The sequence below is a fragment of the Crotalus tigris genome, unplaced genomic scaffold (assembly GCF_016545835.1).
Source record: "Crotalus tigris isolate CLP2741 ecotype Arizona unplaced genomic scaffold, ASM1654583v1 scf7180000017692.518282, whole genome shotgun sequence".
Classification (NCBI taxonomy): domain Eukaryota; kingdom Metazoa; phylum Chordata; class Lepidosauria; order Squamata; family Viperidae; genus Crotalus; species Crotalus tigris.
This window is the reverse complement of record NW_024096571.1, coordinates 414,640-437,050: the sequence shown is the minus strand read 5'-3', so window position 1 is coordinate 437,050 and position 22,411 is coordinate 414,640. Positions and strand designations below refer to the sequence as shown.

Below are 22,411 nucleotides of genomic sequence, written 5' to 3'. Positions count from 1 at the left end.
GCAAAAAGGAAGACGGGGGGGGGGGGGGAAGTGGGACCTTTATCAGAGACATATTGTTATTGCCCATCCTTCTGATCCAAGTGAGGCTGTTGCTTTGTTTTTTATTGTTATTGCTGGCAGGAATAGCCAACACTCCAGAAGACAGGCTTAAGATACAGGAAGATCTGGACAGACTTGAACACTGGGCACTATCTAGCAAAATGAAATTCAATGGTGAAAAAAGTAGGATTCTACATTTAGGCAAGAAAAACCAAATGCACAGGTATAGTATAGGTGGTACCTTACTCAATACTAGTAACTATGAGAGGGACCTCGGCGTCCTAGTGGACAGTCACTTAAATATAAGCCAGCAGTGTGCTGTAGCTGCCAAAAAAGCCAACACAGTGCTAGGCTGCTTAAACAGAGGGATAGAATCAAGATCACGTGAAGTATTAATACTACTTTATAATGCCTTGGTAAGGCCACACTTGGAATACTGCATCCAGTTTTGGTCACCACCATGTAAAAAAGATGTTGAGACTCTAGAAAGAGTACAGAGAAGAGCAACAAAGATGATTAGGGGACTGAAGGCTAAAGCATATAAGGAACGGCTGCTGGAATTGGGTATGTCTAGTTTAATAAAGAGAAGGATGAGGGGGACATGATAGCAGTGTTCCAATATCTCAGGGGCTGCCACAAAGAAGAGGGAGTGAAGCTATTCTCCAAGACGCCTGAAGGCAGGACAAGAAGCAACGGATGGAAATTAATCAAGGAGAGAAGCACCGTAGAACTAAGGAGAAACTTCCTGACAGTTAGAACAATTAACCAGTGGAACAACCTGCCTCCAGAAGCAGTGAATGCTCCAACACTGGAAGTTTTTAAGAAGAGACTGGACAGCCATTTGTCTGAAATGGTATAGGATTTCCTACCTGAGCAGGGGGTTGGACTAGATGACCTCCAAGGTCCTTTCCAACATTATTAGTATTATTAGTATTATCAGTATCAGTAAGAAGTGAGAGGTCCAGTCTATGGCCACTCACTTATGGTGTGCCATAGGGTTCAGTACTCTGTCTACTCCTTTTTAACACCTTCATGAAATTGCTGGTGGTGCTCATCCACCACCACAGGATGAGATACCATCAGTATGCTGATGAGACTCAATTTACATCTCCATCCCTGATGACCCAAGTGATGCTGTTGCTGCCCTCTCATGGTATCTGGAGGCTGCAGGCATCTGGATGGGATACAACAAGCTTCAACTGAATCCCGGGTAAGATCAATTGATTTTGGCTGCATGGAGTCAGGACTTCAACATCTTTAATTCTGGATAGGGTTGCCTTACCCAAGACAGACCCAGTACACCACTTGGATATTCTCCTGAACCTCTGACTACTATTCAGAGCAGGTGACAGTTATGGCTAGGAGAATCTTTGCACAATTTTGTGCACTCTTCCTGGACTGGGAGTCCCTGAACTCAGTCACTCATCTTATGCTTGGACTATTGCAACACAGTCTACATGGGACTACCCTTGAAGAGTTTTCAGAAGCTTTAGCTGGCACAGAATGCAGCTGCGCAGACAGCGGACATAGGGTGGCCTATGTTACACCGTGTTTTACAAGGTACAGTGATTGCCAGTTTGCTTCCAGATCCAATTTAAGATGTTGGTTATCACCTTTAAAGCCCTTCATGGCAGAAGTCCAAGCTATCTAATGAATCATCTCATCTCAATGGGATTGGCCTTCCCCACCTATGCTGGCAGATTTGGAAGGCAAATTGGCCTTCCAAAAGTGCTAGAAGACCTGGCCTGGGGCCACAATAGGGGCATATTATTCTGGTAGTAGTTAATGGACTTGATAAGACCCCATCCCCATCCTTGCTCCCTTCATCCTCATCTTTATCAATTTTAAACTAATTTAATATTATTTACTGTTTTAATCTTTTCACTGATTTTAATGACCTTAGGCCATCTAAAGCCGCCTTCAGGCAAGATGGGTGGCACATAAGCTGAACAAATAAATAAATAACCACTGTGAAATGTTCCAAGAATTCTAACACATTTTGGGTGTGTCAGTTGCTCGGTGTAATCAATTAATCCAAAATATTTACATAGGGCAGGGCTTTTTTTCTCATAGAACGTCCAGAACGGAGTTCCAGCACCTTTTTTGGATGGAACCTTGTAGGGTAGGCAAGGCAGGTTGTATGACGTGTGAGTTCCGGCACCTTTTTTTTTTTTTTTTTTTAAGAAAAAAAGCACTGACATAGGGTATGTTGATATCTAGTCTACTGTAAAGACACAACTTTAAATTTTACAATTTGTTATAGTATTCTAAAATTGTAATATGGACCATTATAATTACTCCCTCTAGCAAATGCTAGGAGGCACATTTCTGTAAAAGTTGGATTTAAAGTTGTGCTTAGTGACATTTATCTTTTTATATATTATTTTCAGTCCTAAATACAAACAATATCACTATTATCTTCAAAGCTGTCAATATTATTACTCCCACAAGAAAGATGTGGTTAGAGGTACAGAAGAGATAAGTTGCCTACATATGTACTGAGCAGATTCTCAAAGGGGAGGCAGGAGAGAGAGAGACCTTGCTTTCATATGGTTGACAAAGCATTTCAACATATGTCTTGTTTCTTTCCCTGAGAACAACTGCCTTGTCATGCATGCATGCTCTGTATGTGCATGGATATTTATGTGTGTGTATGTTTGTGTATATATTTACGCACACACACACATACACATACATGCACAAAGACACCACACACACACACACACACATACACACCTTTGGTTTGATTCAGACCCACTTCTAAGTTAAATTTAATTATTTCTGGGGACATAGCAGATCTTCAAATCAATGTGAAATGGTGAATTTCAAGAAGCTACCAGCATAATTAATTCAGGTAAAATTTAGATTGCATCTATATGTAAATAACTAGAAAATTTACCAATAGTTCATAGATTAAGTTATTAGTAATATGTCTATGTAAGTGTATCATTTAGTTACCCATACACTTGATTGTGCAAACTAACTGCATATACATTCAATAAATAGATTTAGATTATCAATAATTTCATATATCACAAATGTAAAAACATTACAGCATATAATTTTGCATACTGCATATATAAGGTCTATTGGCTTCTATAGTATTGCAAGATTTGGCCCTATCTTATTTTTTCTTAACAAAAAAACTGATAATATAATTTTAATAAATGCATTAGCAAAAACTTATAATTTCCAATGTTTGAGAATTGAAAATTTGTTATACTTTGAATGTTCAGATAAATGTCAGCCAATCTTTTTTTGAAAGCTTGAATTTTTAATAATTTTATATAGTAATTGATCACCCAGGCACTTCATTTTAAACAGTGTTGTTTGTCAGTACAATTAGAACAAGAAATATTTGATTCCTTGATTTTTGTGTTTTGAGAGCAATATCCCGAGTAATCATATAATTAAAACATTTAAATTCCAGTTTAACTCATTTCTCCCCAAAAACAATAACTAATCCAGAAATAATTACTGAGCAGAAATATTAAAAATAAAACCCCAAATGTATCTGTGGTAATAATGTTGTTAAATGATCTTTTCTACCTAGAATAATCCTGGAATTCAATAATTGTACAGGTTGTAATAAACTTGATATATATTAACTTTTAAATTACAAAATTGGCAGTACTAGAATTATTGGATTAACTTCATTCCTGTTACACAGCTTAAAATTCCTGCATTAGTCATGCCAACAGAATATGGAATACCAGGGAAAATGGTCACATGTAATTTCGTATAGTTTTCATTGTGTAATCTTCAAGAAGAGTTTGCAACAAGGAATTTGAATGGCTTTTCTTTCCAGTCTTAATTTCCATACTTCGTGCATGTCTTCTATACTTACATCAACCCACACAAACTTGTTAAAACAGTGCAATGTATTTTCTTGGCAGAAACAACTCTGTCAAAACAAACAAACAAAAAATTAAAAGCACATCTCAGAGACAGCTCCATCATAAATATTTCTGTGTTGTAGCTAACTAGTGTCCTGCAATTTAAATATTTGATCACATTCTTACTCCAAAGCAGACCTACATTTATACAGTATATCTTTTTATCCAATTTATATAGCTGTACAGCTCACCAAAAGTGACTTTGGGCAGTATACAATAAAGGTAAAAAATAATGAATAAATACTTCTATACTTATTATAGAAACTATAAAAACAAATATACAAGGAAACAACAGACAAAGGGATGTTAATAATAAAGCCATCTTACAAGTCCACCCATCCTCTGGGATTCCCAGACTTGCTGGCATAACCAGGTCTTAAGGGATCTTTGGAAGCTCAGAAATGCTGAGGCCAAACTTACCTCAGGAGGGAGAAGATTCCGTAGTGTTCAATGGGATTTCTACCTGCTTTGTAAACTTCAAGAAGTCCTAAAAAAGGTTCTTACTTTTCTGACAGGAAATGATTCTCCAACAAGAAATGCATGGTAAGCAATGGAGAAAATAGGACTATGTCATACATGTTGTATAGACAACTGTTCCCACACTGCCTTAACTGCATGTTTCTTTGTCCATTTCTGCTATAAAAAAAAAAAGGACTTGAGTTCGACTCTTTCCTTCCTTTACAAAAATAGAGGGGTTTTTTGCTTCCTTTTCATCCAAATTGTTGTGCTATGATTAGAGAAAAATGCTTTATTTAACACAAAAGCAGCATTTTAAAAGAGAAATATGAACCCAAACCTACAATTTTTCAAACTATGTTCAAACTATGAAGTTCAGGGTATTTACAGTTTTATACATACGAGGAATTGGGTAGTATCTTAATTATAATGAAAACTGCCACCTTTCTTGTTTGCATTCAGTGACTGAAATGGGCTGCACATGTTTTGATTATAAGAGGAATATCTACCAGATTTTATATATCAAAATGTTTGCCAAAACTGTCATTAAAATAAGCCAGTACAAACATATGAATGTTCTGCAGTGTTGTCAAACAAGCCTTAAATGTGTTCCCTTATAACCTAATGCAGGCCTTTCTTCTTAAGCAAACCTCAACCTTGATTACCAGGGAAGACGGACAACAGCCTAAATGATCTATTCCATCTTTATGATTCTAGATGTGAGCAATATTCTGTATTTGGTTTAAATCCAACTAAGGATACAGTCTGATACTATTAAACGATCTTCTCTTACAAAATAGTTAAACACATCTATACAGTATTTTTCCCTAACCTGCTTCATCCACGTGTCTTCAGAGTCCGAGCCAGAAAGGGAGTTTATTTATTTATTAATAACTTTTATCCCGCCTTTACTACTTCATAAGTAACTCAAGGCAGTGGACATACTTAAAATACTCTTTCCTCCTCCTATTTTTCCCACAACAACAACTACCCTGTGAGGTGGTTTGGGCTAAAAGAGAGTGACTGACCCAAGGTTACCCAGCTGGCTTGTTGTCCAATACTTATAACACATGGCTAATGTATCTCAATAAATTAATTGAACTTTAAAAAAAATCATGAATATCTAGACTAGAGTCTCTAAAGGTTAATGTAATTCAAACTAGGAAATTGTAGAATGGTCATTTCCCCAGATAGATTTTGTATGTTCCTTTGTAATGTTTGTTCATTCATATTGAGTCATTTCTCCTCCACCTCCATAATCTGTAGAGAAGAAAAACAAGGAGAGAAAAATAATTGTAATAAAGCAGATTAATATCTTCCACGCACATTCTTTTCTTCCCATTCCTGATGTTGATAAAAAAAGGCTATCATTTATAGCAGGTTCATCTCTTCCTATCAGTGTACCTTCCTAAGCTAATCCATCAAACTCCATGGGAGACCCGAAAGAGGAAGGGCAGCTTTCCTGTGGAGAATGTGAAGCCCAATTACACTTACACACACACACACACACACACACACACACACAGAGAGAGAGAGAGAGAGAGAGAGAGAGAGAGAGAGAGAGAGAGAGAGAGAGTCATGTTGCAGGATACATATTATTTCTTTGGCTCCTTATCAGTTCATTGACATTTCTAAATCTATAAGGTGATACACTCTTTAAAAAATGATGCAGTCACATTAATGTTTTTTTTTTCTGTCTATCCAACCCATTGAGACAAGCAGCCCAATGAGTGGACAAGAGGATTTCCTGGAAAAGGAAAGCCATGAAAGCAAGTCTCCAAGAAAGGGGCAATAACATCATACCAAGTTATTGCAGTAAGCATGCTTTTCCAATTCACATTTAAGTGAACCCCGAAAAGAACGCCTTCTCTTTTCAAACAGCAGTTTCTTGATCAGAACTGGACTTTTCATGTTTCCTTTTCATCTTGCAGAAGCCATGGAGCCCACAGAAGCAAGCCAAGGTGAATTGGGGCATCCCCTAGGAGAGGCAAGGGACAGGAGCATCCAAAGGAAATCTGTGTCGAGTAAGATAAAAGAGAGAAAGGACTGAGATAGTTCCCCTCTATCAAACAAGATGTCTCTTGCTGTAAATTTGGGTCAATATTTCTGGTCGCTACCGAGATAGAAAACTACAAATGTTCTATATTTCATAGTGGGAATTAGAAGCTATATTATTTAGTCCCATCTCTATCATGCCATGTTATCAATGAGTCAATGTCCAGTGACTCATATTATCTTCTTGTGACTGCTATAAAATCCCTTATAAATTTCTGACTCTCTCTTTTATTAGAATTTTTAATATAATAAAATATACAAAATAAACAAGAAAAAAGATAGAAAATAAGAAATAGAGAAACAAGAACTTTTAAAAAAAAACAATGTATGTATGTATGTATGTATGTATGTATGTAATTGTGACTTCCACCTTTCTATTCAGTAATTGTCCTCTTAAACTTTCCCACTATCTCTTCATCTCATTTTTACATATTTCTGGTTCTCAATGTCACTTCTGTACAGATAAGTATTCATTTCCCTTATATTATTACCCTGGCTAGCTGAGATCACACATTAGGTTCACCCCTATCTTGTTTAACCATGTTTTGCTGGCTGGATTTGTACAATAAAATATGTTATAAATCACATTTAATGCCACACTTGATATATTTACCTAATACACTAAGCCATAATGTAATTTGTTGTAGTTAGCCTTGAAGTTGTACACTTCACAGTGAACACAAAGAACATTTCATTGTTAGCATTAAAACATAAAAAACTAAGAATCAATGTGCTGATGGCTTAATGGGACATTCCAGGATCATCTGCCAATGTAAGGACTAAGAACAGCCTATATGTTTTATTACCTTTGAAATAAGATTAAACATGAGCACAAAAACTTAGTGTATTAGCATCTGTGATTTGCAGGGGGGACTCTCCCCCCCTTTCATTAAGCAGCATTTTGGAAAGAAACCTTTAGTAAGCAATCTTCTCTATTCAATAAATCCTGATTAAGATATTGTAGAAGATAATAGGCTAATGGTAACACTCATATCATACTTTTGAATCTTCCTTATGAGGACTATTTTCTCCATAATACAGTGATTATCTTTATTTTGAAGACATCCAAGCAATTTTGGCCGTGATGTTCTGAATATAGAATCCTGCATCACTATGTGCCTGCTTACACAATATTCTGAAGCACCTTTTCAGAAACTAGAATAATATATAATATAAAAACTCCTTAAGAATCTGAATGATAGTACACTGTGCTGAATATTAGTATTAAAGGACTCTGCAGTTAATTATACATTGTGATGATTAGCAATGCAATATTTTACTTAAAATATTTTCATATCGCTTTTCAAGCCAAAGTCATTTATAAAGATTTATGAAGTAAAAAGCAGAAAAGAATAACATTATATTTAGTGACAGAATTACCAGTGGTCTTTGATAAGATCCAGCACAGCAATTCTTATGTTTATACAAAATGAATGTGTTACAATGAGATTCAGTTTTAATCACTGTTATAATTGTATCCTAGTTTTATAAATTCTACCCTTCTTGCACCCAAATTTTAGAAAATTTTGAATGAATTACTCAATAATCTCAAAACCTGCTGGAGTAAGTGTAACTGAACACTTTACATAACACATAGCAGAACTGTTAAAATCTCGCATTTCTATTTCATTGAATCAAACGTGAGAAGAGAATATACGGTATCTATACTAAATAATGTTTTTCTACCTTGGCAATTCTAAGTCATGTGGGCTTTCACTTCCAGAACTCTCTAGCCAGCATTGCTTTAGACACTTGATAAGGCATCCTTCTTCAAACAAAGAAAAGACGCTCTGATAAAAAGAGTGCACAAAAACTGAAACTATGCCAGTACACAAGTCACATATCCACTATCCTCAACAGTCCTGCCATATTACTCCATTCCTGATTTTCATGTATAAAGTAGCCAGGTTTCCTAAACATATGGAACTCAAATCATAGATTTTGGAACTTATATATACAGAGATGTGTGAGAGTTAACATGGGGTAGTAATTAAGGTGATAGACTGGTATTGGGGAGACTCAGGTTCTAATCCTCCCTTAGGCATGGAAACTGGCTGGGTGACTTTGGGCTTTGAAAAGGGGAAAACATCTATTTACCAACTAAAGCACACAGGAACAGTGTGGTAGATTATGCTCTTTAACTTCAGCAAGAATACCTTCATTCCACAGTCAATTGATTTGGCCTCATAATATTACACAGATTTATGTTCTTAGTGAATTCCTAAGTGGGCAAAACCAGGATTCCTTCCGCTCACCCATATATAACCCCAAGCAAAGTGGCTCTCTGCTAATACTAATAGCCAATATCTCAGAAGATAGGCTCAAGATCCAGAAGGATCTTGACAGACTTGAACACTGGGTCCTATCTAATAAAATGAAATTCAGTTATGAGAAAAATAAAGTTTTATACTTAGGCAAGAAAAACGAAATGGACAGGTATAGAATAGGTAGAATGTGGCTCAATAGCAGTAACTGCAAGGGAGATTTAGGAATCCTAGTGGACAACTACTTAAGTATGAGCCAGCAGTGTGCTGCTAAGAGAATCCTAGGCTGCAATTGTAGAGGGATAGAATCAAGATCATGTGAAGTGTTAGAACCACTTTATAATGCCTTGGTAAGACTACACTTGCATCCAGTTTTGGTGGCCAAAATATAAAAAACATAAAAAAGATGTTGAGATTTAGAAAGAGTGCAGAGAAGAGCAACAAAGATGATTAAAACATATGAAGAACGGTTGCAGAAATTGGGTATGTCTAATTTAGTGAAAAGAAGGACTTGAGTGGCATTAGAGCAGTCTTCCAATGTCTGAGCAGCTGCCACTAAGAAGAGGTAGTGAAGCTATTCTCCAAGCACCTGAAAGCAGGACAAAAAGCAATGGATGGAAATTAACCAAGGAGAGAAGCAACCTTAGAACTAAGGAGAAATTTCCTGACACGTTTCTTGAAAACGTTTTGCTTCTCATCCAAGAAGCTTCTTCAGTTTGGTTCTTCTTCTGAAAAAGAAGCTTCTTGGATGAGAACCGAAATGCTTTCAAAGAAAAAAAAAGCAGAAAGTCCAATTCCTTTTTAAAAAACACCTTTGGGATAAGATAAGAAAAGAAAAAGAAAGCAGAAAAAGAAAGAAAAAAGAGAGAAATATATTATACTATTATTATGGCCCAGACCTGATGCAAGATACTCTGTGATCTACCTTTGGGGCAAGTGGGCTGCATTGCAGTATCTGTTTGAAGGCAGTACCAGGCAGAGTGGCAGTAGAAGTTGGAAAACAAAATAGTTCTATGCTCTGTTCTGACCATCTAAGCTGGTCTGACGCTCAGGGGTGCAAGTAGAAGATCTCTTGTGCTGTCTATCACCAATCCTGAAGGAACAATCAGTAGCCAAACTGGGCAGCTGGGAAGGAATGCTCCTCTTTGTTCCAGGCAACCTTAGATCTCTTGCTGGTTCCAGAAAAATGTTAGCCTCAAGTCCAAACTTATCAAGGTGTAACACAAGGCAATATGAACTATTGCTCAGCAATCCCTCTCATGAGCTTTAGTTTTTTGTTAAAAAAAATTAAGTCTAGAGCCAGAACTGGTTGTTAGGATCACAGAGCATTTAACAGAGGCCTAATAATTCTTTGGCTCACACAAAGGTTGTGAAGCAAAACCAAACATGCCAAGCCTAAATGTCTTGACTGCATCCTGCCAAAAACTGCCCCCACCTAAGTGAAGCATTCAACATCTGCTAATTACCTCAGCCAAATTAAAAATAAAAAAGAGGCAGCAAAAGCCAAAATCCTGTTGAGATGGTTGCTTTTCAATAGCTCGGCTAGCACTCGGGACATGATTAAGCCCTCCAAGGTTACCAGGAATATTTGACTGACCTTCTAGCTTCAAATACAACTGCTCAGCATTAATTAAACAGCCCTTCAGCACCTTAGATCAGTCCGTTCCACACAGCAATGACAATTGCATCCCTCCCCCCTAGTAACCTGGGAACCAGCCGACACTACTTTTATCCTCTCTGCTTCAGCCTGACCTTGTCTTTCCAGAGAAGGAGCCTGCCTTCAGCACAAAGCAGCCCCAATACAGATAAGCCCAGCCCTTTTAATTCATGGCTGCAGCTGCAGCCTCTCTCTTCCCTTCCCCCATCACTTTTATTTGACAGATTTCTCTGTATACCTGTCTGCCTGGCTCCTGCTTTAAATAAAGTCCAGATATTTCCTTTGAAATGCACAGAACAATGGCAAGAGGTTGTTTAATGAGGCTTCCTTTTCTGCAAGGTTTTGTGAAACAGACAGTCTTCATCTTACTGCATCTTTCTGCCACTTTTATTCTGTGCATAGCAAAAGATTTTCTGGATGTAACAATTGGAAGAGAGCAAAGATCAGTCAGATGAAGCTTTTGGAAGGCAACTACAAGGTGAGCTCATTCCTCATGATCTGCAATTTTGCTGCCACCAATAAAGGTTAGAATACAATTTTCAGCATCAAGGACCAAAGTAGAAAAATATAAACACAAGGGTTTGATATATAGCATGTAGGGCTTTATTACATTTCTTACTGCTCCATCTATCCATCCATCCACCCATCCTCCATCCATCCATCTCTATCCCTGCCTATCCATCCAGGGGCATCCTTAGAGAGATTTCAGAAAATTCAAGATGATGGATGTGATCGTGGGATCAAAGTCCCACCCTTTTAAAGTGCATTAATCACACAGTCATGGCAACAATCATAACCTTTTGGTACCCCATTTCTACAACATGAGACTGAGATCACAACTCACTACAGCAGAATGATCACTGGAACAACAGGTACTGGTTTAAAAAACAAGAGACTGAGAGATTGTGGGCCTCCCTTAGGCATGAAAGCCAGCTGGGTGGCATTGGCCCAGTTCCAAATGGAAGATTTCAAAACTTAATGTAGATTTTAAATAAAGTTTTCAGGATAAATGCTCAACTTGCTGTTCAAACTGGAAGAAAACATACAAAACAAACAGACTCTGTTCTCAGATTGTGGAATCCTATGATACAGTACTGTAAGATGAGTGTCATGTTAGTCTATTGGGCAAAAGGTCATTCTGCCATAACAGCTTTTAACAAATTTAATTAAAAACATACACTTTCAAGCAAGAGAAAGCTTCCAAAATGCATGAACTATACACACATTCTCAAAGCCTCACAACCACCGAAAAATAAGGAAGTTAAATGGCCATTTGTAAGGCTAAACATGCAGCCATATGATGATTCAGGCACATTCAGAGCTGCACTGGATTTTGCTAGTCTATAGAAAACAGAAACCTATGAGTGGAGTTTGTAGGGAAGCAGATTATAGCTAAATGTAAGCTATAAGACTTTTGAAATAAATGAGTAAATATCCATTCCTAGGAGCTTGTAACTATATGTTTGTGTATATGTATACATGAGCCTCTGCTCAAATTTAGAATGTTATAAAATCTGACTTTTGTTCTTCTCTTCATTTTCTTATGCTACTGCTTCTTGTTAAATACAAGAAAGCTAATCAAACATTCAGAGGAAGGTTGAAGAATAAGTACGAGTAGTTAAATCAACAATTGTTGATTGTTTTGTTTACTGGTCTACTGATACTGCTATATAATATATAATTTTTACAATGGGCTGGAAAAAGGAAGAGTTATGGTACAGTAGCATCATATTTGTTTTGCTTGCAGAAGTTCCCAGGTTCGGCTCTGCACACTTCCAGATAAGGAGGAATCCTATGTGAAATCCTGGCAAGGCACAAAGATATGTCAGTCAATAAGTCAGATATGTCAGTAGCTAGATGGACAGCAGCCTCGTGGGTAAAATGGAACTTCCTGTGTTGGTCCTAAAAAGGATCTTTTGCTCTGATTCCATTTCCTTCCTGCCCTTTAGTAGTACAACCTTTTCTAAGCTGGTATCTTGCATGGCAAGCAAGTCTCTAATTCATACATGACTTTAAATTCTGGCTATAGATTGATATAGCAGGAGGTAAGAGACTTCAAGTAGGCTGCAGTGATCTTATGCACAGTCAATACCTAATAATATATACAAATATATTTAAGATACAGATATTTAAATCCTTTGACAAAGAAGAGAGGAATATGTAGTTGGTATTCTATTAAGAAGGCTTCCCATTTTGCACTTGTCTTACTGTTATGCCCATGACAAATTTCTCATTTTACATGTATTACCATGTTTCAGTATGAAACTTTATTTATTTTAGAATATTGCGAAACTACCCAAATCATACAGATTCTGTGGTTGGGTTTTTGTATCTCCTATTTTATTATTGAATGTCAGAATGCCATATATATTCACTAAGAGACCTTGGCTGGGTTCACACATTGTACATTGTTCATACATAATCTGGTTGTACAAATTCAGCCATTGTGATTTGTATTACAATATATGTTTTTGACAACCAGAAGGATTTACTTAATAAATTATAGCTGAGAAAATAATATCTTAATGTAATTTACTGTATGAATCATGCGACTGAGAGATATGTTTTTCCAGACGATATTTCTAAATGAGGTTCAGTAAGTGAAAATCTAAGTGAGAACTTTTTAAGTGAGATGTTCCTGCTTATCATATCTAAATACCTTAAATAGGCATTAGGAAAAAAAATAAATATCTTTTCCAAGCCCACAGTGATTTCAAATGATGACACATTCATTGTGATGTCATTATGCAAAACATGTGATTGTGTAATTTGCATCATGAAGTCCATCACATAGGTTCTGTTATTTGTATAATGATGTCTTGATGCATTATTATTTGCTTGCTGTCTCCCTGCAAATAGCTAATCCTCTCTTAATTTTAAAAATTTGTTAATGCCTTCAATTTTTTAGTGACTTATACTTGCAGTTTAATAATTTTAATGATTCTTATTGTAAGCCAGCCAGATAACTCTATTATTAGATGGTATATATAAACATGATAATCTGCCTTTAATCATTTTTGCAAATTCTAGACGACAGATTGTAATCTGAAATGCAGTTCTAGCATTACCAAACATGTATTTATTATAAACATATCTGTCTTCTTTTTCTAGGAACGTATGTATCCAAAATTTAAGAATCAAAGCAAAAACAGTCAAAACATAAAAACTGAGGAGCTTGAGTGGGGAGTATGGTATTCTCTTCATCTTCTGCTTGTTGGCTTCCCAGAGTCATACAATTGGCCATTACAGAAACAGAATTCTGCACTGGGTGGGCCTTTAATTTGATTCCTAAAGGTTCTTAAAGTAAAGAACAAAGAATAAAAGTGTATAACATCAATACAGAAAGGAATTGAGTTACTTAAACCTATAAAGATACTAGACCAGCCATGATCTGTTGGATCATCCTTTCAGAGGTATTTCCTTACCGAAACAGAGAAGCTGAATGACCATGGGAAAGCCAAAAAGCAGAGGAAGCAGGAGTAATTTCTGATTTCCTGCTGGCTTCCCCATTGACTTCGTTTGTGAGAAGTTGGCAGGGAGCATCAGAAATCACAATCATGTGACCATGGTTAATTGTGGCAATGCTGCAGTAGCCAAAATTTTGCAAATACAACTAGAATGAAAATTAAATTTCTTAAAATTTCAGTTACACAGGAGTAATGGGTCCTGGGGTTTGTATGTATTAAGTTAGCAGATTTGAGATATCTTGATTCAAAACCTTTTGCACTATGATGCAGTGTTTAGGCTAATTGAAGTTTACAAGCAGACAGGAAAGATTAACTAGTATGTAGATGAAAAGATCTTTCTGATGTAGTTAGTGATGGACTACGAAAACCTTAGTTCAAACCCTTATTGAGCTATGAATCTCAACTCATTAATGGTAAAGAAAATTTCAATAGTAAAAACTATTAGGGATGCTAGATAAACATAAACTGGACAGGATTATACTCAGGGACCTAAATAACCCCTTTGACCTCTCTCAGGACAAAAACAAGAGAGGAAAGCCATGGACTTCTATGTACGTTCTGGGGGGGGGGGAAGCAGGATATGATGAAATGAAGGGACTAAGCCAATCTTTCAAGCCAGTGGCTGTAGGACATTTAAAGCATTTAAATTCAAAAGAAACATGCATTTAGAACCAACTTTGGATGTCAAATGATAATGAGCATAGTTGCTATAACAGAAGAGAATAAAGATAGCTCAGATTTGAACTATGGAGTCCATGGTATTCACAGAGCTTGTCTATTTGCTTGCAAATGTTTCATTAACTGACTAGGTAAGATCAGTGTTAATATTATCAAAGGTAGCAGGAATGATGTTACCTAGTCAGGTAATGAAAGATCTGCAAATAAGCAGAGAAGCTCAGGGAGCACCACAGGCTCCACAATTGCTACAAAGTCCTAATGATAGCTTCTGACTCTATGCTTATTACCAAAATCTGTGCTACCATGTTTTGAATGAGTTGATGCTTCTCAACTGTTTTCAAGGATAGCTCCACTGACAGTACATCATGTTATCGTTGAGAGGGGGAGACAAGACACTTTGTATATTGCCGTATTAGATTCCCTGGGAATAGAAATGGGGGAGGGGGGAGTTGAGGAAAATTCAAAAGCACCAGAAACCATTTGTTTGCCTGGGTGGTCTGAGTGACAGAAGTCCCAATTCCATTAGGGAGTTATTAGTGTATTTAGGGAAGCTTGTAACATGGAGCCTTTAAAAATTGACCCTCCACTTTCCATTCAGGTGCAAGATAAATGAACTAGAGTGAGGGGAATGACAGAGGCCCTACTTGATTTGCAAAATCCAAGCATGTTTCATGGCGCTGCTTTGCCCTTTCTATTCAAGGAAGAAGATCCTTTGAATAGGACTCTCTGCAGCCAAGAAAACACAGTGAATATTAAAAATGTAAAGCCAAAGAATTCTCTGTAGTCATTTGCTTAACCTCAGGCTGTGTTTGTCACTGTCAGAGTGATGAATTGGGAGCTGTCTGAAATCAGCATGCTCACTTTAATAATGTCACTTTTCCTGAGCCCTAATAAATGTCTTTCTGAACCAGCTGGACAGACCAATTCCTTAGACCAACAATTACCAATTTCGCCAGGTTTTTGCTCTTCCTAATAGTTAAGCCCCTGCTGCTGAAATTGGAAATCTTTACCCTTTTCACACATTCACTCAGCAATGAGGAAAGGAATGGATCCAATTTGTTAAAAACCTTTGTGAGAAACTGGGGCAAAAAGAACATGCTAAGCCAGGGACAAAGGATGGGCAATTTTTGCATTCTTATTTTGACTTCTGCCATAAAAATTGGGTATATAGAGTATGCTAAACTATAATTGGAATGATTGTGGCTAATGTAGCATCATGGCTGAAAACTAATGGAATCTTTGCCATTTTTAACAGGAAGCAGGTGAAAACTGTACTGGAAATCTTAAAGAACGGGTGTCAAACTTGATCGTGTCATGTGATGTATCGTGATGTATTGCAAGCCGAGGTGGGCATGGCCTGCGCATGACACATCTGACCTGTGGGCTACCAGTTTTACACCGTTGTCTTAAACTTAAATAAAACCACCATTAAACAACTCCTCTCAAATCCCCTCTAAAATCAGACCTGCCATCATGAGTAATGTGGCCCTCAGCCCTCAGTGTCAAGCACGGCCATCGTTACTGAAGGACTTATTTCTACTACTTAACAGTATCCATGAATGCAGATGATTATCTAATAATTGCAAAAGCACTTTTTCTTTTTTGGTGGGTAAACTCATGCCCTGGAATATGATTTTGCTAGCCATTATCTTTCAGCAAACAAATGACATCATCATTCCAACATAAGTTATCTTGTTCTAAAAAATAGGTAGTGATCATACAGGCATCATAAAGTCATCACATATTTAAGTATTTTGTTGCTATCATGAAAAATCTTGATCTTGGAATGATATGCATCCCTCTAACACTTGTGACACAAGATTGAGATTGGCTAGTATTTTACCATAAGGGTATCCCACATTCCCATCCTGTACAATATACAGGTATATCCATAGGCCTGGATACGATTTAACATAACAGAGATCTTTTAATATGTTTACATAATCGAAGAAAATTATGAAATGGTCTCGGTACATTAGACAGAAATATAAGAAAAGCCTCACAGCAAATCAGACCACTGGTGTATCTAGTTCAGTATTGTCTGCACTGTCTGGTAGCAACAATCCAGGATTTCAGACTGGAGACTTTTCCAATATTACTTGGAGATGGAAAAATTGAACTGGAGTCTTCAGTAAGCAATGCATTTCTCTGCCACTGAAATACAGCCCTTTCTAAGTGTTAAGACAATGTTTATTATTAAAGGTGTGTAATAACTAGAGTTTCTGGAAAAGGTACTGCAAAGTTAAGGTACACATAATATAGTCAATAGTTAATGAAACATTTTTTTTTTCTTCTGTGCTCTCCCCTCTGGAATATTTTCCCACCTGAGGTGAGGTCTGCCTCCAAACTCCTGGTCTCCCGGAACAGCCTAAAAACTTGGCTCTGTCACTTGGCCTGCAGCCCTGACAGGGAGTTCCTATGGTGGGGGCGGCTGACCAGGTAGAGATCTCCACCACCACCACCCCCAATTGCCCATTTTGATTTTTAGCTTCTCTATTCAATCTTTCTACTAAACTTTTCTAATTTTAATTATATTCTAGTATCTTTTTAGCTTTTTTTTTACATTGTAAAAATCTCCAGAGTTGCTGTAACAGTTAAATAGGCAGCACAAAAATTTAATAAATAAAACAAATTAGTCCATCAACTTAGTGTTTGTTTGACTCCTAGCCTACAGCCCAGGTTTCCAATTCAAATATTAACCACATGCGATGCCATTTATCCTTTTAAGCTCAGTTAAGATGGGTTAGGTGCTGCCACAATGTGTAGTTGGGCAGTACACAAAGGAGCAAAGGCAGGGAAAAAGACAAATAGTCATGGACTGTGAATGGAATGGAATGGAATAGAATGGAATAGAATAGAATAGAATAGAATAGAATAGAATAGAATAGAATAGAATAGAATAGAATAACAGCGTTGGAAGGGGCCTTAGAGGTCTTCTAGTCCAATCCCCTACTCAGGCATGAAAACTTATATCATTTCAGACAAATGGTTGTCCAATTTCTTCTTAAAAACTTTCAGTGTTGGAGCATTCACAACTTCTAGAGGCAAGTTGTTCCATTGATTAATTGTTCTGTCATGTCTCTCCTTGATTAGTTTCCAGTAAATTGCTTCTTGTCCCCCCATCAGATGCTTTGGAGAATAGCTTGAATCCCTTTTCTTTGTGGCAACTCCTGAGATATTGGAAGACTGCTATCATGTCACCCCTAATCCTTCTCTTCATTAAACTAGACATACCTAATTCCAGCAACCATTCTTTATATGTTTTAGTCTCTAGTCCCCTGATCATCTTTGTTGCTCTTCTCTGTACTCTTTCTAGAGTCTCAACATCTTTTTTACATAGTGGTGACCAAAACTGGATGCAGTATTCCAAGTGTGGCCTTATCAAGGCATTGTAAAGTGGTATTAACCTTCATGTGATCTTGATTGTATCCCTCTGTTAATGCAGCCTGGACAATGATGTGACAAAATGTGTTCTAAGAGCAGAAGTGGGATTTGTATAATTTTGCTGGAAATATTGTCACAACCATGCTCTTTTAGCTTGTTGGAAATCTTTAGAGAACTTTGCAGCCAGGATGGGAATTTCTGACTCTTTAGCATCCAGCTGATAGGTCATGTCTGTCCAGTATTGAATTAGAGGTTAGAATTATGTGGTACCGGAATTTCCATGGAAATAATTGGTAACTAGGGTATTAAACTTTATTTAGGATTCAATTTATACTCCATTACCAATAAAGATATATTTTCACTCAATTGAGGTTTACCCCAGAGGGTTGTATTAAGTATGAGATTGTTGCAACATATGATACTACTTTGAGCACCTCCAAATAAAGATAAAGCGCTAATGTGAGACAGATAGGGATAAAACAAAGGTGAAGTATCTCTATTTTTAACTTTTAATTCTTAACTCTGAATTTCATTAACAACAATCCCCTCACGCAATATATTCAAACCCAGACATAAAGTATTCAACTTTTGCTTTTTAAAAAAACCTTAAAAGGAAATAAAGTCAATTAGTAAAGGGAAGCATTGTCTCTTTAATGGGAAATAATGATGCATATTCAGCTGGAGATTCAGGCTGCAGTGTTTGCAGAGAACCACTAATTAAAACATTGCTTCTGTAAAGTATGCTGATGCCATTGATTCTAACCCTCTCTCCCCTCCTCAGCCTTCATATACACAGTTAATTTGCTGCTAGGAAAGCAAAGTCGCAAGGGTCCTCATTATAAAAATTTCACTGGCTGCATCTAATGGTTGTAATTAATAGGTGCAATAAATTTCAAATGGCCAGCCAGGGTGTTCATTAGTTTCTGCCTGAGTCAGCACCAGTGGGATAGCCTGTTACTTAATAAGCCATTTTCTATCAGAAAGAAAGGTTTTCTATGGTTCAACACCATCAGAACTTTATTGCCAAAAGGAGGCAGAGACAAATAAATAATTTGTAATGAACACTCTAGCTTTGTACACACCTGTTTGCCAATTGTGCAACAAGAAATGTCAGGATTCTCCAGACGTAAGCAATTCTGACAAATTTGTAACAGGCAGATAGCTTTTAATCAATGTGACATGATTAAAATCTAGATAACTTCTATCATTAGTGAATAACTTGAGGCAGCACCATTATTAGATGTCAGCCCAACTGAGACAAACCTTGATGTGCCTCTCAGAACAGTTGGTTTCATACAACAATACTCAGATGACATTGGCCAATATGTGATTCAACATGATATACAGATTCTTCTGTGGGTTGACACAGTAAATTATAAAAGCTTACACATAAGTTTACTCTAGTAGTCCATGGCTGATATTGTGCAAAAAAAAAAAAGTTTTTTCAAATAGAAGGCTACATTGGTGCTAATTTCAATATTTGCATGAGTAGTCATCATGGTTAAACTTTGTTTTTCAAAATCTAATTGTCATTGGATACTAGATGGGCAGCAAATAAATTTCCTAAAATAAATAAATCTCTCAGCTTGTACAACAAGTAATCATAAACTGACCCATGAGCTGGATTTGCACAATATTTGAAGCTATGTCATCCAACATATTCTGAAAGCTCAAAAGTATTTCACTGTGGTGATTAAGCAGCAAGGGAAACAGGACACCTGTACCTTTAACTGCAAATAAAAGACTGCACCAAACTATGACAGAATTTTGCAATATTTTCATATTTACCAATTCTTCCCAATTAGACATACCTTCCTCCAGAAAACTCTTTCAGTTACAGTATAACTGAATAATACTTATATGAGAATTTATTTATCTCATTCTCTCATGCAGCCAATATTGTGAAAGCTTTTTCCCTTTCTCTTATGTATTCTATCTTTCATTAATAATTTGCTTTATAAAATTTGCAATTAGCACAAAGGCGGCTCAGATATTCTCCCTCAAACTATCAGTGCCTTAATAGATTAGTTACTCAAAGTTAGATGTCTCCTGATGAAACTTTAACTCTTAGAATCATGGCTTGCATTAATTATAAAGGTTAATATTACAATACTTGGATGCATTGTGCTGATATTTTGTAATAAATCCAATGTGCAGTGAATATATACAAAGACATATCCATATAAAAATTGAGGATATCTGCTTGTTAGAAGAGGTTCTTGGTCTAAAACAGCAGAACAGATAAAGATTGTAATCCTCTTACCAAAAATATAGTCCATGCAGAACATTATGGAATTCACTTCTAAATGATCAGGTATAAATCTCTGTGTGATTTCATTTGATTGCCAAGAACAGAGGAAGGTAAATGAATGAGAATGTGCAAGAACGCTAAACCAGTATTCAAATTACAGAAGGTAGAAAGTAGAGAAACCTGGGAGTGCAGAGAAATTCAGTTGGCTAGAATTTTAACAGAGTCAAAAGTGAGATCCATTCAGGACCCCATATTTTTCTATGAGCCACTCCAGTGCTAATTTATTCAAAATTCTGTTAGGGTCCTAGAAACTGAACATTCTCTAACAGCATCTCTCTTGCAGTCAAATGATTTGCAGAAACATAGATGGATGAAAGTTTCTTTTCTTACCTGTGTTGCTAAAAAAAACCCAGATCGATAGCATAACAAATTGAAAGGGACAAGAATCTAACATATATTTCAAAAATATATTGAAGTTTTATAAACCAGTTAAATGGGTACACTTTTAGTTATCCTTAGTTCGTATGAAATATTTATGCAGTATTCTTGTCAACAGAGACTGCTATTCAATTTTCTAGTCTAGGCTAATAGTCCCAGTATGTCCTATTAGTTTCCTATCGATGGATTAACCAGATCCAATCGTACTTAGTTTCTGAATACAGACTAAGCCAGTCTCCTGTGTCTGGAATATAAGTAAAGGACGTTGGATGCTCAATATTTAATTAAATAAAGAGACAAATTGTTCCTGTCTATTAGATTACCTGAGGAACCATTACAATTATGTGGAATTAAAAATATGCTATCCAGACTTTTTACCATCTATGTGATCTAAAGATGGAATTGTCTCTGTAAGGCAGAAAAGCATTTTAGTCCTCTATTCTCTAATTAAATCTGCTTAATTTGACTTCTATTGCCTCAGTATTCAGTACCTATTACAATGTATATTTTGATTTTACTAATAAAACGATTGCCATATTATTTCTTCTATTGTCTGTTTTATAAGGCAGCTTAGACTACATTCAGCTGCTAGAATTTGTATCTGTGGGGAGGAGATCCTCAGATTCTTCTTTATTTACCACTGATATTTTTGAGTATTATTAATAGCTGGCAATTCTTATCTTGATTGTATGAGATACTTTATCTGCTAATCTGTGCTGCTGTTATTAGCAACCGGAATTGGGAACAAACAGCTGAATTTTTTCTGGTAACTTTAATCTTGGAATCCTTCTATATAACTTTAGAGAACACACTTTGAGACCTTGAGGCCACATTCAGCTACCCAGAGTCATGGAACCCCCCCCCACACACAAATACACACACATACAAACACACAGCTCTTTCATACATAGTTATATTTTAGGCTGCACACTTTAAACAAATGGCAAGAGGGCATTATTAAACACAGAGACAGTAGGACCATGCAGGCCTTCGGATTCAGTATGGAAGAGTGTGTAGGGACCTGAATACAGCTCCTCAGCAAATGTAGCTGCTCTAATGTGTCAGACATAGCTGCTTCTATGCTCTTACATATTCTGAAGAAGGTCTTTCAAATCACATCCAAAGCATTGCACAGCACGGGTGGACACTAATTAAATTAACTATATAGTTTATATTAATAGAATTCAAAATTAACTGACATTGCATTTTTATTCTGGCTTTCCATTTTTTGTCCTACTCTCACTTATATCATTGAAACACTCCAGCAAGCCATTCAAAAATAAAAAAAAGCTCACCTAAAAAGCTTATATACTCCTGTTGAGACCTAAGAATTCCATCCAACCTCCAGCATAGTTCTTTAATTAGCCTGCGAGTCCCATTTAGCCACATAGCAATTGGGAGACTTATAACTATACAACAAGCTCAATATGTATGTATGTATGTATGTATGTGTGTGTGTGTGTGTGTGTGTATGTATGTGTGTGTGTGTGTACACACACACACACACACACACACACACACACACCACCACCACCACATTCTTCTTTTTCTTTTCTCTTTCTCTCTCTCTTTTTGGTTAAACTTTATCCAACAAAGGAATTCTATATAATTCCAAAGCTTGTTCAGTGAGCTTTGTGAACACTCGGTTGATCCTTAGAGGTATTACACAGCTGCCCCTATGGTTCTTTTCTTTAAAAAATAAAATAAATCAGCAGACAACACGGGTGGCTCTTTCAGATGTACTCAGAAATCAGAGAGAAACAAATCTGAACAGGTACCATACAGGAAAGACCAGTGTTTGAGAAGAAAGGTTCCTCAATCCTTAT

The 22,411-nt window shown here is 36.7% G+C and overlaps 1 long non-coding RNA gene across 2 annotated transcripts in view; it reads right to left on the bottom strand.

Moving 5' to 3' along the window:
• Window positions 1-855: 855 nt before the first annotated feature.
• LOC120305849 overlaps window positions 856-22,411 on the bottom strand; it is a 57,327-nt gene continuing 35,771 nt past the window's right edge. For both annotated transcript variants that reach the window (XR_005556110.1, XR_005556111.1), the window contains exons 2-4: window positions 6,195-6,406; window positions 4,356-5,651; window positions 856-3,943 (exon numbers count right to left, since the gene is read on the bottom strand). This is a non-coding gene — a long non-coding RNA (uncharacterized LOC120305849). The remainder of the gene's footprint in view (window positions 3,944-4,355; window positions 5,652-6,194; window positions 6,407-22,411) is intronic.